Here is a 15,348-nt window from a genome sequence, read left to right as displayed (position 1 = left end):
ATGAAGGTTCCCTTCTGAGAAATGCATGGAGGTCATGCAGAGAGGAAAAGCATGGGAAAGAGATGGAGAATAGGGGACAGAGAGAGAGAGAGAGAGAGAGAGAGAGAGAGAGAGAGACACTGAAGCTCTGGTGCCAGCCAGATCCAAAACAAGACCACATCTTTGAACTTCCAGTTATGAACCTCAAAATTCCATTCCCTTCTCGGTTGAAAGAAGCTCTGAGTGTAGGTTTCGTAATGTGAATAGCTAGAATCCTGACTAACGCAAGTATTACATTTGCACCCTGATCACAGCAGCACGAAGCCTGTGTAGCACCCAGCTGCATCTCAGGAAGCGCAAAAGATGCCAGCTTCTCCGTCTTTGGCTTTATTTGGAAATATTCACACAGCTTCACAAAATAAAAAAGCATCCCTCACCTATTCTTTGATGCCTGAGATTTCTTTATAGAAAGGAAATTTCACTAGAGATTTAAAGGCTTATAGTTTCATATCCTGAGAGGGGAGAAATTTATGGCTGATTCCATTAGTGTCACCAATGCGACTTTATCATGCAACCTTGGACACTTTGTAAATGAAAAGGCACACTAAGAATAATTATGGTAAGACAGTGGACATAGACAGTGACAGTCCCAGGCAAAATAGGCTATGTGTTCCTCCTACCCAAGAGGAATGTGGCATGCAAATTGGTTTTTGCATCAGAGGCTTGAGTTCAAACACTGCCTCTATTACTTCAGGGTTGTGGGCACTTTAGCTCTTGGGACCTTTATTCTCTCATTTTAATGATGTTGAGATAAAACCACCTCAGATGGTTGGTGTGAGTATCAAAAGCTGTAAAGAATACGTGTTTGCCAACCATAAAGCCTTATGCTACTTAGTTTTCTCCTTATTTATTAGAATATGATTTCATTAGAAGAGAAGGAAAAAGGGTACTGCAGAGATGAAGTGAGACAGTGAAAGACAAAACAGGAAAAGTGGTCAAGGGCAGCTCTAAACACTTGTTCATAGTTTACCTTTCTTGCCTGTGGTCAGTGGTAACCTCTCTTGAGGGCAGAGAGCGCCACCTGGAGGCATCATAGGTATTTTAAGCTGCTCTGGCACAGTGGCGGAGTCCCCACAATGGGGTATGTTGTAGCAATCCCATCAAAGGAATTGATCCTTGAAACACTGGCAGTGTGTTCAGCCACACAAACTGGACTGAACTCTGGCACTATTCTGATCCACTTAAATATGATGTGATCATCTTAAGAAAGCACCTCTCAGCAAACCTCTGACTGTATTTCCATCCACTTAACTGAGATGCAAGCCCCAGGTGTCCAGTCAGTGAGCTGTAAAATATGGTTTCCTAAAATAAGGGCACATTAGAACTGCTGGCAGAATATACCAGAATATACCAAGTTTAATTCAACATCTGGCTCCACCAATTACCCTGAGAAAATTATTAGCCCCTAAAATCTCTGTCTCCTCAGCTGTAAGATGAAAATAATAGTAGTACCTATTTTCATAAAGTGTTATGAGGACTGAATGAGATCCTGTGTCTAATGCACTCACCACACCACCTGGCTAATGGAATCCATGCTTGATAGCTGAATATTTTCTTTCCTAGGTGCCTCCCAGCCAAAACCTGCTACAGTTAAAATAATTTCATCTAAGCCAATACAGTGGAATTTATCTAGCTTTTAAAATTTATGTGGTCATTGATTTAACAAGCCCACCTTCCTAAACATAGAGTTCTCTTTTTATTTCTTCTTGGCTGACTTGAAGATGTGCTAGTTTGTCAACTGCTGATGTACAGACCCGTGATCTGCACCCCCCAGGATAACTCTTTAGCATTGGAGAAAACCTAATTAAACAACTAAACTCAAATGAAACATCCAAGGAGAAGCCCATCTGCTTCCAAATAATCTCTGCCTCTTAATTCCATGCAGGTTGGAATTTACAATGGAAATGAGATCAGTGCCATGTGTAATTTTAGTTCAGAATATCCAAGTGGGCATATTTCTTTAGGCTTAGCATGTACAGTATTTTAAACAACAACAGTTGTTGTTTAATAGTTCTAATAGAAGAGTTCCAACTTTTTATGTAGCTGTTGCTTTCAGTTGCTGGAAGATAAAAACTTTTAAACTTATGATGAAACATTTTCATTAGGAGTGTCTTAAAAATATCTTTTCGAATGTAAAATTGTCCATTTGTGCTATTTTATCTCAGTGCTCACTACTGAAAAGTATTTCAAGTCCAATACAAATTAAATAGCTTAAAATAGATTAAAATACTGAGTCAAAAAATATGAGGACCAAATTCAAGCTATTTAGAAATTCTGTCCTTTTTGTCCTAGCTCACACTACTCCATCAACTCAACACTGATTGAGCAAGTATTGTATTCAGTCTCATAGAGCTGGGCAAGCTTGATTCCTCATGAGCATATAGGATTTCTTTTTAAAACTGGGAAAGAGAAAATGACTAAGGAAGCTCACGATTATTTTTGTCTCTTCTGTTACTTTTACTATATAGAGCAAACCCAGTGAACACAATTTACTCAAAAAATGAAAGAATTTCTGTAGTGTTTAAAAGTGTAGAGACAAATGCTAATCTTTTAAAATAAACTAAAAAAGAGAAAGATCAAGAAATGGTTTCTCTTCTAAGAGATAAAAGTCCTCCAAAAATGCATTACTATCCAGTTAAACCCAATTTCAGAAACCCATATAAAAAATGACAAGATCTGAAACTTTGAAAACTAATTCATGCTAGGATGCATTTTTTTCCAAGTTAATTATTTCTTTTTCTTCAGGTATGCTTAATATCTAAATATACAGTGTTTAAATGTATCATACAGTTTGTGAAAGTCATCCTCACGTGCATCCACGTGATTACACATTATTGTACATCCACCCCAAACCTCACATGTCCTAAGAAAGATGAAATTATGGTGGTCAGAGGAAAAATCCCAACCTGATCAAGAAATTGGTGGAACTACCATCTCAAGAGAGACCTTAAAGAATGAAAAAATGCTGATAAAAGCTTGATGCAAAGTCTTTGAAGGCATAGCAATGCAAACAGTGTCTTATGAGCCCTATGATCACATAACTAGACAACTGGCATTTGACCTTTCGGAAAACACCTGGTATTACAAAGGGTATTGATTTTGAGATCAAGTTATAAGGGTTACACTACTAAGGCTAAAATTAATTAAAAGTATATTCTAAACAAGTTGTTTAACTTTATTTGATCCGACACCACATACATCAGTTAAGGAAGTTTTCTTCACATTTTAACTCAAGGTACAAGGAGGGGCTTTATGTCCATGCATTTTGGTGAAGGAACAGGGTCTAGAGAAGCATGTAACTCCCTAAAGTTTCAGAACTATTTTATTAAATAATTCTTACAGTCTGTTTCAGTCTTGACACTAAATACATTCACCCTATAAAAATATCCAAAGAATGTTCAGCATTTTGCAAAATTATGCATCTAAACTCATTAATGACAAATATACTTGATTCAAAGAGAAAAAGCAGGGGTGTTCGGAGTCCATTTGTAACTTCTCTAGATGACATAAACAAGAGCAACTCTGCCATTCCACAACGGATCCTATGATGGTTCTCCACTAAACAGTTCAGTCTAGCAAATCATGTGTGTTGTTGATTAGGATGATAAATGAATACAGACATCACAGATGTGAACATTTTATGAAGCAGTGGGCACCCCTAAAGAGATTTTTTCCAGATCTTTAGAATAATTTTTAGTTATCTGTCATAAGAAGACTGACCCATACTTGTTAAACATTTAAGCAGATACAACTTTGCTCAGAATTCTGGAGTCAGTGTGACACTGTTGTCATTTTTAAGCTTGTATTCTCATGACATTCCTGCTGCTTCCTGTAAGAGCCTTTTTGACTATTTGGATGAGGCTCAAATTCAATTATGCCTCCAAATAGCTTCTCAATGACTGTATCGAAAGAACACAAATCCTGCAAAAGCATTTCTAAACAACTGGCTAATATAAGACACAAAATTCACACTCTTCTGATTTAAATGACAATTTCTATTACATTATTGTCAACATATAATTTCTGGATTTTAACTAATATCTGTGGCAACTTTAAAATGTACTTTTCTTTTCTTGGGGTGCCTGGGTGGCTCAATCGGTTAAGCATTCAACTCTTGATTTCAGCTCAAGTCATGGTTTCAGTGTTCTGAAGATCAAGCCCAGCATGGGCTCCATGTTGACAGCATGGAGCCTGCTTGGGATTCTCTCTCTCTCCCTCTGTCTCTGCTTCTTCCCCCCTCACTCACGTTTTCTCTCTCTCTCTCAAAATAAATAAATTAATTAAAAAAAATAAAAATAAATTAAATGCACTTAACTTTTCTCATATGACATCTAGGACTTAGTTATACAATCATTAAGAAAAAGGAAGTGTGTGAATATGGCTACGTTTTCAGCTTCAGCTTTACAGACAATTTGACCACCAGGAATATTATTGTTCCACACAGCATTTAATGACACTTTGTTCAGCCACACTGAGATGGTTTTCCTCAGACATTTTGGTGATTTTTAAAAGTTTTCTTTACACTGTCCTATTAACTGAAATACATACTAACAAGCACACTAATTACTGTTTACTTGATTGATATTTAGCTCTATCACCTCATCAAAAAGAATTTTCATTTATCAATGGTATTTCTTTCAGAGTACCTGCATAAATATTTCTTCAGATATCTTTATCTTGTTCACATCAGTGGGAGATTCAGAAGTATCTGTGGCTCACACGGGGGACTTCCCTTACATCAAAAGCAGAGCTGCCCAAGCTCACAGATACAGAGAAGAGATGGATGGTCAGCAGAGGTCGGGGATGGGGATGAGCGAAATGCGAGAAGGGGGTCAAAAGGTACAGACAATTAAATAAGTCACAGCGATGTAATGTATAGCATGTGGACCATAGTTAATAATACTATACTGTATATTTGAAAATTACTAGGAAAAGAAAACAATGTTTGCAACTCTGTATGGTGAGAGATGTTAACTAGACATTATGGCAATTATTTCACAATATTTACAAATTTCAAATCATTATGTTACATATCTGAAACTACTCTAATGTTATATGTCAATTATACCTCAATAGTTAAAAAAAAGAGTAAAGTTGGTTTGCGCACCTTCCCATTGTTTCACTGCTCACCAGTTATTCTCCTGCTCATTTGAGCCAGCACATTGTATGTTCTCTGCAGTGTCCGTTGAAGAAATAACCATTACTGGAAGTATGACAACTGACAATGTGACTTATCCCATTTCAATAGTAAAATTGTATTTTAAGCAGGTCACAGTTTTTCTCAGAAATATTTCTTCAAAGGATGTGAAACAAGAAAGTTGAGTAAGGGACATGAAAGTACAAAAACCAGCTCTAAGAATAAGGAGGATAAAGTGTTGTTTCCCCTCCCCAACTGGTTTAAACCCTCTCCTTCAGTCTATATATTCCGACTCTCAAGACAAAAAGGAAAAAAAAGAGTTCACTATTATTTAAGATAACCTTACTAATATTAAAAACAAAATATTGCAGGAAATATCCTGACTACCTTCCCAGAATTTTCTGAAGAAATACTAAAATTTTTAGCTTAACGAAAGAAAAAAAAAATGAGTAAACAAAATGTGTTCAGTTCCTCTATCATAATGACAATATGACATTGCACATACTTGCCCTTTTGTGCTCTGTTCCTTAGTCATGAAAATCCTCTACTACCATGTCCATGAGCAAAGACTAGCATCTTTCAGGACTCAGAACATTCGGTATGTCTTCTAGAAACTAGTTCTCAACTCTCCATCAGTTTTTTCCAGTGTAATAAACTGGATGTGTTCCCCCAAAATTCATATGTTAAATCCACACACACTGTTCGGATGGCATTTGGATGTGGGGCTTTTGAGAGGTTACTAGGTCAAAAGGGCAGACTTCAGAAACACAGCACCACCTAAAGGAGTTTTGGAGTCCATTACACCAACAGCTGCACACCTGCATCCGCCTGGCACATCTCTAGTAAGGCAAGTCAGCCTGAGAAACAGAGTAGCAGGCCCCTCTCCCAATAGGCCATCACAAATCCCTTCCACCCACTTAGTCTAAGGATCACAGTGTGCTGCAAAGTTTCAATTCTAAGAGAAACTAGATCTAGCTTCATTTTGGGTTTCTTTTTGCTCATTTGTTCATTTGATTTGCTTATGTTTTTTTCTTCTTCTTTTCTTTTTGTTTCTTGGATACAAAAGAGCAAATGTTTTATTCTATTTCATTTTGTTATTTTTTTTTAATTTTTTAATTTCTTAAAATTTTTTATTTTTTTTTTTCCTTTTCTATCAAGCTTCTCTTAATGATCCGACTAAAACACACCTAGGATCTAGCTTCCCTTTTGTGACTTTGTTTTGTTTCGTTTTTTATTTTTCAATTTAAAATTTTAATTTAATTTTATTAATTGTTTTCTTCCACCAAAATGACAGATGGAGGAATTCACCCCAAAAGAAAGAACAGAAAAAAATGACAGCCAGGGATTTAATCAACAGATATAAGTAAGATGTCTTAACTAGAATTTAAAACCACAATTTTAAGAATATGAGTGGGGATTAAAAAAAGCATAGAAGATGCCAGAGAATCCATTTATGCAGAGATAAAAGAGCTAAAATCTAGTCAGTCTGAAATTAAAAATGCTATAACTGAGATGCAATCTCAAATGGATGCCATGACAGTGAAGGTGAACAAAGCACAGTAGTGAATTGTGATACAAAAGGTAAAATTATGGAAAATAATGAAGTGGAAAAGAAGAGGGGAAGAAAGGCAAAAGATCATGATACAAGACTTAGAGAATTCAGCAACTTATTAAAGAGGAATGACACTCATATCATAGGAGTCCCAGAAAATAAAGAGAGAGAAAGAAGAACAGGAGATTTATGTGAGCAATTTATAGCTGAAAACTTTCCTAATCTTGGGAAAGACATGAACATCAAAATCCAAGAAGCACAGAGAACCCCCATTAAATTCAACAAAAACTGACCATCGCCAAGGCATATTATAGTCAAATCCACAAAACACAAACAAGGAAAGAATCATGAAAGCAGCAAAGGAAAAAAAGTCCTTAACCTACAAGAGAAGACAGATCAAGTTCACAGCAGACCTATCCAAAGAAATTTGGCAGGCCAGAAGGTAATGTCAGGATATATTCAATGTGCTAAATAGGGAAAATATGCAGCCAAGAATCCTTTATCCAGCAATGCTGTCATTTAGAATAGAAGGAGAGATAAGAATTTCCCACACAGAATGCAAGCTGGGGCAGCCATCTGGAAAACAGTATGGAGGTTTCTCAAAAAACTAAAAATAGAAATACCCTACATCCCAGCAATTGCACTACTAGGCACTTATCCAAGGGATACAGGTGTGCTGTTTTGAAGGGACACATGCACCCCATGTTTATAGCAGCACTATCAGCAATAGCCAAAGTATGAAAAAGAGCCCAAATGTCCATCGATGGATGAATGGATAAAGAAGATGTGGTATATATATATATATATATATATATATATATATATATATATATACATACACACACACACACACATACACATACATACATACATATACATACATACAATGGAGTATTACTCGGCAATCAAAAAGAATGAAATCTTGCCATTTGCAACTACATGGATAGAACTGGAGGGTATTATGTTAAGTGAAATTAGTCAGTCAGAGAAAGACAAAAATCATATGACCACTCATATGAGGACTTTAAGAGACAAAACAGATGAACATAAGGGAAGGGAAACAAAAATAATATAAAAACAGGGAGGGGGACAAAACAAAAGACACTCATAAATATAGAGAACAAACGGAGGGTTGCTGGAGGGGTTGTGGGAGGGGTGATGGGCTAAATGGGTAAGGTGCATTAAGGAATTTACTCCTGAAATCATTGCTTCACTATATACTAACTAATTTGGATGTAAATCTTAAAAAATAAAAAAATAAAGTTTAATTATAAAAAAAATAAAAATTAAAACACCTGAAAAATTAATTACATCTAAAGAATAATTAAGTGGCTAGACCCATGCTGTGGAAAGAGAACTATGTAGAATGGCTACAATTCATATTTAATGTGGTTCTGGTATTTTTTCCCAAACCCTCCCCATTAGAATAATGGACCTGTGACATAAGCGAGCATTTCTTCAAGTCTTAGGAGGGAGCCTTCCCTTTTCTTTTATAATTTTACTTTGATATTCTCCAGTGTTGTACTTCTGAGTTCTGCATTATCTATTGCCTAACTGCACGGAGCTTTTGTACAAATTACAGGTAATTCTCTGTCTTCTTTTGCTCTTGAAGAGGAAATCCTTCCTCATGGTGTTTTGATGAACTTAAATTAAATAGAATGAATTTAGAACACTCAGCATTGGGCCAGGATCACACTAGATGCTCAGTAAAGGTTAGTTCATTTCCCCATTTCAGCCTGATTAATTTTTTTTAACATCAACAACACAAACAACGTAAGTATCTGGCATCCACTTGACAATTTTCTCTTTAAAAGATCAGATTGTCTGAAAAACAGTAACAAAAGGTACAGTGTCCTAGAATCTTTCCTTGCATATTTTGTATATTAACCACTGTAAGCTTTTTAAGAGGATAAAAGTTTATGCTACTCCATGAAATAGAGAATTAAACATTTATATAGTTGTTGAAAAAAAATGTTTTCCACACAAACAAAAATTAAAAGAGTTCATGACCACTAAGCCAGCCCTGCAAGAAATTTTAAGGGGGACACTTTGAGTGGAGAAAAAAACAAAGTGAAACAAAAGACGAAAAGCAACAAAGACTAGAAAGGACCAGAGAACATCACCAGAAATACCAACTCTACAGGAAACACAATGGCACTAAATTCATACCTGTCAGTAATCACTCTGAATGTAAATGGACTAAGTACTACAATCAAAAGACATAGCATATCAGCATAGATTTAAAATTTTAAAAAAACAAGATCCATCTATATGCTGCCTACAAGAGACTCTCTTGAGACCTAAAGATACCTGCAGATTGAAAGTGAGGAGATGGAGAACCATCTATCATACTGATGGACATCAAAAGAAAGCTAAAGTACCCATACTTATATCAGACAAACCACATTTTGAAACCAAGACTGTAACAAGAAATAAAGAAGGGCATTGTATCATAATTAAAGGGTCTATCCATCAAAAATTGTAAATGTTTATGCCCCCAACTTGGCACACCCAAATATATAAGTCAATTAATCACACACAAAGAAATTCATTGATAATAATACCATAATAGTAGGGGACTTTAACCTACAGTAATGAACAGATCAAGAACCCAGCAGGGATGTCTACTTTCACCGCTGTTGTTCAACATAGTACTGGAAATCCAAGCCTAAGCAATCAGACAACAAAAAGAAATAAAAGGCTTACATTAGCAAGGAAGAAGTCAAACTTTCACTCTTTGCAGACAATGTGATCCTCTACGTGGAAAACCCAAAAGACTCCACCAAAAAACTGCTAGAAATAATACATGGATTCAGCAAAGTCATAGGATATAAATTCAATGTACAGAATCTGTTACATTTCTATACACCAATAATGAAGCAGCAGAAAGAGAAATCAAGGAATCGATCCCATTTATAGTTGCATCAAAAAGCATAAGATAACAGGAATAAATTTAACAGAAGAGGTAAAAGATCTGTATGCTGAAAACTATAGAATGCTTATGAAAGAAATTGATGATGACATAAAGAGATGGAAGAACCTTCCATGCTCATGAAGTGGAAGAACAAATATTGTTAAAATGTCCATACTACCCAAAGCAATCTACACATTCAGTGCAATCCCTATCAAAATAACACCAGCATTTTTCACAGACCTAGAACAAACAATTCTAAAATTTGTATGGAACCAAAAAAGACCCCAAATAGACAAATAAGGTTGAAAACAAAACCAAAGCTGGTGGCATCACAATTTTAACTGTATTTATTTAACTGGACTTTAAGCTGTATTACAAAGCTGTAATCATAAAGACAGTGTGGTATTGGCACAAAAACAAACACAGACATTGACTGAACATAATAAAGATCGCAGAAACAGGCCCGCTAATGTATGGCCAACTAATCTTCGAAAACGCAGGAAAGAATATCCAATGGAAAAAAGTCTTTTCAGCAAATGGTGTTGGGAGAACTGAATGGCAACATGCAGAAGTATGAGACTGGACCACCTTTCTTACACCATACACAAAAATAAACTCAAAATAAATGACATACCTAAATGTCTTTCCTAGACAAACCATCAAAATCCTAGAGAAGAAAACAGACAGCAACTTCTTTGACCTTGGCTACAGCAACTTTTTACTAGACATGTCTCTGGAGGCAAGGGAAACCAAAGCAAAAATGAACTACTGGGACCTTATCAAGATAAAAATCTTCTGCACAGTGAAGGAAACAATCAACAAAACTAAACAGCAACCAATGGAAATGGGAGAAAATATTTGCAAATGATATAAAGGATAAAAATATATATAGAATATATATATTTAGAACTTATATATAGAACTTATATAGAATATATATATAAAGAACTTATCAAACTCAACACCTAAAAAAACAAATAATCCAGTGAAAACATGGTCAGAAGACATGATTAGACCTCTATGCTTCTTTTCTTTCTTTTCTTTTCTTTTCTTTCCTTTTCTTTTTTCTTTTCTTTTCTTTTCTTTTCTTTTCTTTTCTTTTCTTTTCCTTAATATAATTTACTGTCAAATTGGCAAAAACATACAGTGTGTAAAGTTTGCTCTTGGTTTTGGGGGTAGACTCCCATGGTTCATTGCTTACATACAACATCCAGTGCTCATCCCAACACGTGCCCTCCTCAATGCCCATCACCCATTTTTAGACTTCTTTTCTAAGAAGACATCTAGATGGCTAACAGAAACATGAAAAGATGCTCAACATCACTCATCATCAGGGAAATACAAATCAAAACCACAATGAGATACTACCTCACATCTGTAAGGATGGCTAAAATTAACAACTAAGGAAATAACAGATGTTGGCGAGGATATAGAGAAAGGGGAACCCTTTTGTACTGTTGATAGGAATGCAAACTGGTGCAGCCACTCTAGAGAACAGTATGGGAGGCTCCTTAAAAAATTGAAAATAGAACTACCCTACAACCCAGCAATTGCACTACTAGGTATGTTGTATCAAAGGACACAAAAATGTTGATTCAAAGGGACACATGAAACCAATGTTTATAGCTGTGCTTTCAACAATACCCCAATTATGGAAAGAGCTCAAATATCCATCAACTGATGAAGGGATATGGTGTATGTATGTGTATGTAATACACACACACACACACACACACACACACACACACACACAAAATGGAATATTACTCAGCAATGAAACAGAATGAAATCTTGGCATTTGTAACAATGTAGATGGAACTAGGGTGTATTATGCGAAGCCAAATAAGTCAGTCAGAAGAATACCAATATCATATGATTTCACTACAGGTAGAATTTAAGAAAGAAAACAGATGAACATATGGAAAGGGAAATAAAAGTAAAATTATAACTTAAAAACAGGAAGGCAAACCATATGTGTCTCTTAAATACAAAGAACAAACTGAGGGTTGATGGAGGGAAGGTAGCTGGGGGCATGGGCTAAATGAGTGATGGGTTTTAAGGAGGGAACTTTTTTGGATGAGCACTAGGTGTTATATGTAAGTGATGAATCACTAAATTCTATTCCTTAAACCAATATCACAGTAAATGTTAACTAGCTTGAATCTAAATTAAAAATAAAAAGAAATCTGAGGCCAAGAAAATGCATATGATTTGGTACTGGAATACCCAAGTTTGGGACTGATCTCCACTAACTCCTATATCACACTTTCTTACCATTTGTCATTAGATATAGAAAATCATTGAAATCCTATGGAAAACCTTTTGTCATTTTTTAAGAAACATTTTCTCATTAAAAATCATTTTTAATATGAAATTTATTGCCAAATTGGTTTCCATACAACACCCAGTGCTCATCCCAACAGGTGCCCTCCTCAATGCCCATTACCCACTTTCCCCTCCCCCCCCCCACCAACCCTCAGTTTACTCTCAGTTTTTAAGAGTCTCTTATGGTTTGCTTCCTTCCCTCTCTAACTTTTTTCCCCCTTCCCCTCCCCCATGTCTTCTGTTAAGTTTCTCAGGTTCCACATAAGAGTGTTTACCAAGAGCAAGGTAGGAAACTAATCCCTGAGAAATGAATGAAAATGTGTAATCTATTGTTCTGAGCTCAAAGTAGTCATTACCATGGCTGAATGAAAATTCTGATTTGACTTGTATGCTAGTTTCTCATTAAAGCCATTGCAATAGTAACTAAGGGAGATAACTTGGTATCTCTTCTCCTGACATTCTTAAATCAATGTCATCATGTTTATGCATAATAAGTGATATAGCTATTTGTCATTTCATATTGTATAAAGAGGAAGGAAGGGAAGGAGGAAGGAAAAGATGGAGGTAAGAAGGAAGGAAAAGAGAATGAGCTCTTTCTTTCAAGTCTTAAAATAAAGACCTAGCGTAGAAATTCAATTTTTTTTTGTTTTAATCTGTTGTTGTTGTTGTTGTTGTTGTTGTTTTCTTATCCTGTTCCCGAACCTCTTCATTTATATTTTCTCCTATAGAAATCATAGGTGATTACATTGCTACCCATACTATTGAAATTTGTACACTTTTCTCCCTATTTGGAACTTTAGAGTAAACATAATTACTTCCTTTTATTGATTATTGCTCTGTTGCAGTAGCTCATTTACATGTATATTTCTTCAAATTATTTTCTTGTATGAATTTGGGGAGCAATTAGGTTATATTAGTTTAAATCAACAAATATTATTAAAAGAATAATTATAGAATATATTGATGACAACCCTTCCCTGGGAAACTTAAGTACTATTTATCATCCAACTAATTCTTCAGGGAAGTAGATCATTGGTTTCCAAAATCTGCAAATTATAGAGGAAAGAAGATATTAAAACTAACAGGATGGACTTGGAAAAAATCACTTAGCATAACATAGTCAAAATGAGAAAAATAATTTAAAAATCTATTACTTTTGTAATAAATATACTAAAGTGCATTAAAACGACATAAAATTTATTGAATTTTAGTGTGAAATATGAGAATGATTAACAGAGAAAAATTTTTAAACAAGTTCTCCTGAAATCACATTTATTATAGACATAATAGGCCCTTCCTTTACTACATATTATGCACAAAATTTACCCTTATAGAAATATTGAAGGCCTATGAACCATTGCCTCTCTTTAACAGCTTTATAAATTGTTGGCTTCCAAGTTCATTGACCATATAACATAATAAAGGAGATATAAACAATGCCCGTGAGAAATGGCACACTATTCCTGTTCTGTACTACTCTCAAGTTCCCTCTTTCAAAACTGAAGGAGCAACGCCTTGATGTAAAAGGACACCAATATTGAAGCAATAATGCTCCTGAATAATATGCTTCACTGGCAGAAGCTTGTCACCGTGGTAACACAACAACATCAGGCAACATTGTTTTGTTCCTTTGTCCATGAAAATTCTTAAGATAAAATACGATGTTAAAATTAACAAACCAACAAAATGAGGCATTTCTTTGAATCATACTTATTTGTAACAGGTAAACAACAGCATATTTTTATTCATATTTTTAAAACTGTGTAAAAACATCACCTTGACTCTATGTGATCTTAGAGAAATGGGATGAAGTCTTAACAATTCATCTGCTACATTTCTAAATGGGCACAGCTTGTTAAGAGATGAGAAATCTGCTAAGAGAGCAGTTATGTCGTTGTCAAAAGTGGTCAAAGGAGGGGCGCCTGGGTGGCGCAGTCGGTTAAGCGTCCAACTTCGGCCAGGTCACCATCTCGCGGTCCGTGGGTTCAAGCCCCGCGTCGGGCTCTGGGCTGATGGCTTGGAGCCTGGAGCCTGTTTCCGATTCTGTGTCTCCCTCTCTCTCTGCCCCTCCCCCATTCATGCTCTGTCTCTCTCTGTCCCAAAAATGAATAAACGTTGAAAAAAAAAATTAAAAAAAAAAAAAGTGGTCAAAGGAGCAGGGAAAACAAAGTACATCCCAGCAGATGAAGGAAAAAGAGCTATGGAAAAAGATGAAGGAAAATGAGCTGGTGAGTCACTCCCACACAGCAGAAGTGGGCCTAATCAAGGAATAGTCTCTAACCTCAGAGAAGGGACACCTAGCAGCATTTGTCCAGCTGGATTTCAGAATTACAATGGACAAATGTCTCTCCTATGTGATTTTCTTTCTTCCCTTTTGTGAATGGATATTTCTCTTGTAATTATACTGCTCTAGTTTAACCCATATGTTGGATGTTTTTAGTATTAACAAACTTATTCATAGGTCTCTGGATTAAGAAGGACACATCCTGATTTAAAATATACCATAAAATACTGTACTCTTAGCCTGATGCTATAATTGGGTGAGATTCTTTGAGGACTTGAAGGGATTGACTGTATTCTGCATTTGGAAGGCGATAAATAATTTTGAACAAGAGATAGACTATGGCAGATTAATTGCTTAATGCCATCAATTAATGTTGTCTCTATATCCATATGCTTTGCCCTATAAACTCATAGTCCCTTCCCTTTCTGACTCTGAGATCAGGCTGTGACTTGCTTCAGGCAATGAAATGTTATCAAATGTACTGTGATCAGAAAATTAAAAAGCCCATGTGTGTTTCCATTTTCTATTTTACACAATGATGCTTGCTCTCTCTTTTGACCTCTGTCATCATCATAGGAACAAGTGAACCTGCCAGAGGTGTATGAGAAGTACTTGGAAAAAAGCTGAGGTCATTCTAGACAAGGCAACAGCCAGCAGACCCCAAAACATGTGAGAGAACACAGCCAAGATCAGTTCATCTCAGCCCAGATCAGCCCAGTACATAATGCCAACTAATATATAGATTTGTGAGGAATAATAAAAGGTGGTTGTTTTAAACCACTAAGCTTTGGGGTAGTTTGTTAAGTAGCCATAGCTAACTGATATATCTTCACTTGCATGATCTGGGACTAAGAACCCAAGACCAGGATTAATTAGTAGACTAGAGTCAGTTTCTAGTAAACTTTGTCGATGAATTCCTTGTCTGGAAGACAGTGTTTAAGGAAATTATTGTTGGGCATATTAACCCTAATCTCTCAATCCACTACTCTGATCACAAAATGTGTCCCCTAAGCAAAATAACCCATTCCACAATCAATTCTCTAAGAGCTGTGAGAATTGAAGACCATCCTCAGAATGCAGGTTATTTCCCCTGAGAA

The 15,348-nt window shown here is 35.8% G+C and overlaps 1 long non-coding RNA gene across 1 annotated transcript; it reads left to right on the top strand.

The window, feature by feature from the left end:
- The first annotated feature begins 14,106 nt into the window (after window positions 1-14,106).
- LOC123577467 lies at window positions 14,107-15,029 on the top strand. The gene is made up of 2 exons (XR_006701857.1): window positions 14,107-14,195; window positions 14,828-15,029. It is a non-coding gene; the product is annotated as an uncharacterized LOC123577467 (long non-coding RNA).
- The last annotated feature ends 319 nt before the right edge of the window (window positions 15,030-15,348 follow it).

The sequence above is a fragment of the Leopardus geoffroyi genome, chromosome D2 (genome assembly GCF_018350155.1).
Source record: "Leopardus geoffroyi isolate Oge1 chromosome D2, O.geoffroyi_Oge1_pat1.0, whole genome shotgun sequence".
Taxonomy (NCBI): domain Eukaryota; kingdom Metazoa; phylum Chordata; class Mammalia; order Carnivora; family Felidae; genus Leopardus; species Leopardus geoffroyi.
Note: the sequence above shows the minus strand (reverse complement) of the source record. Positions and strands in the feature narration are given on the sequence as shown.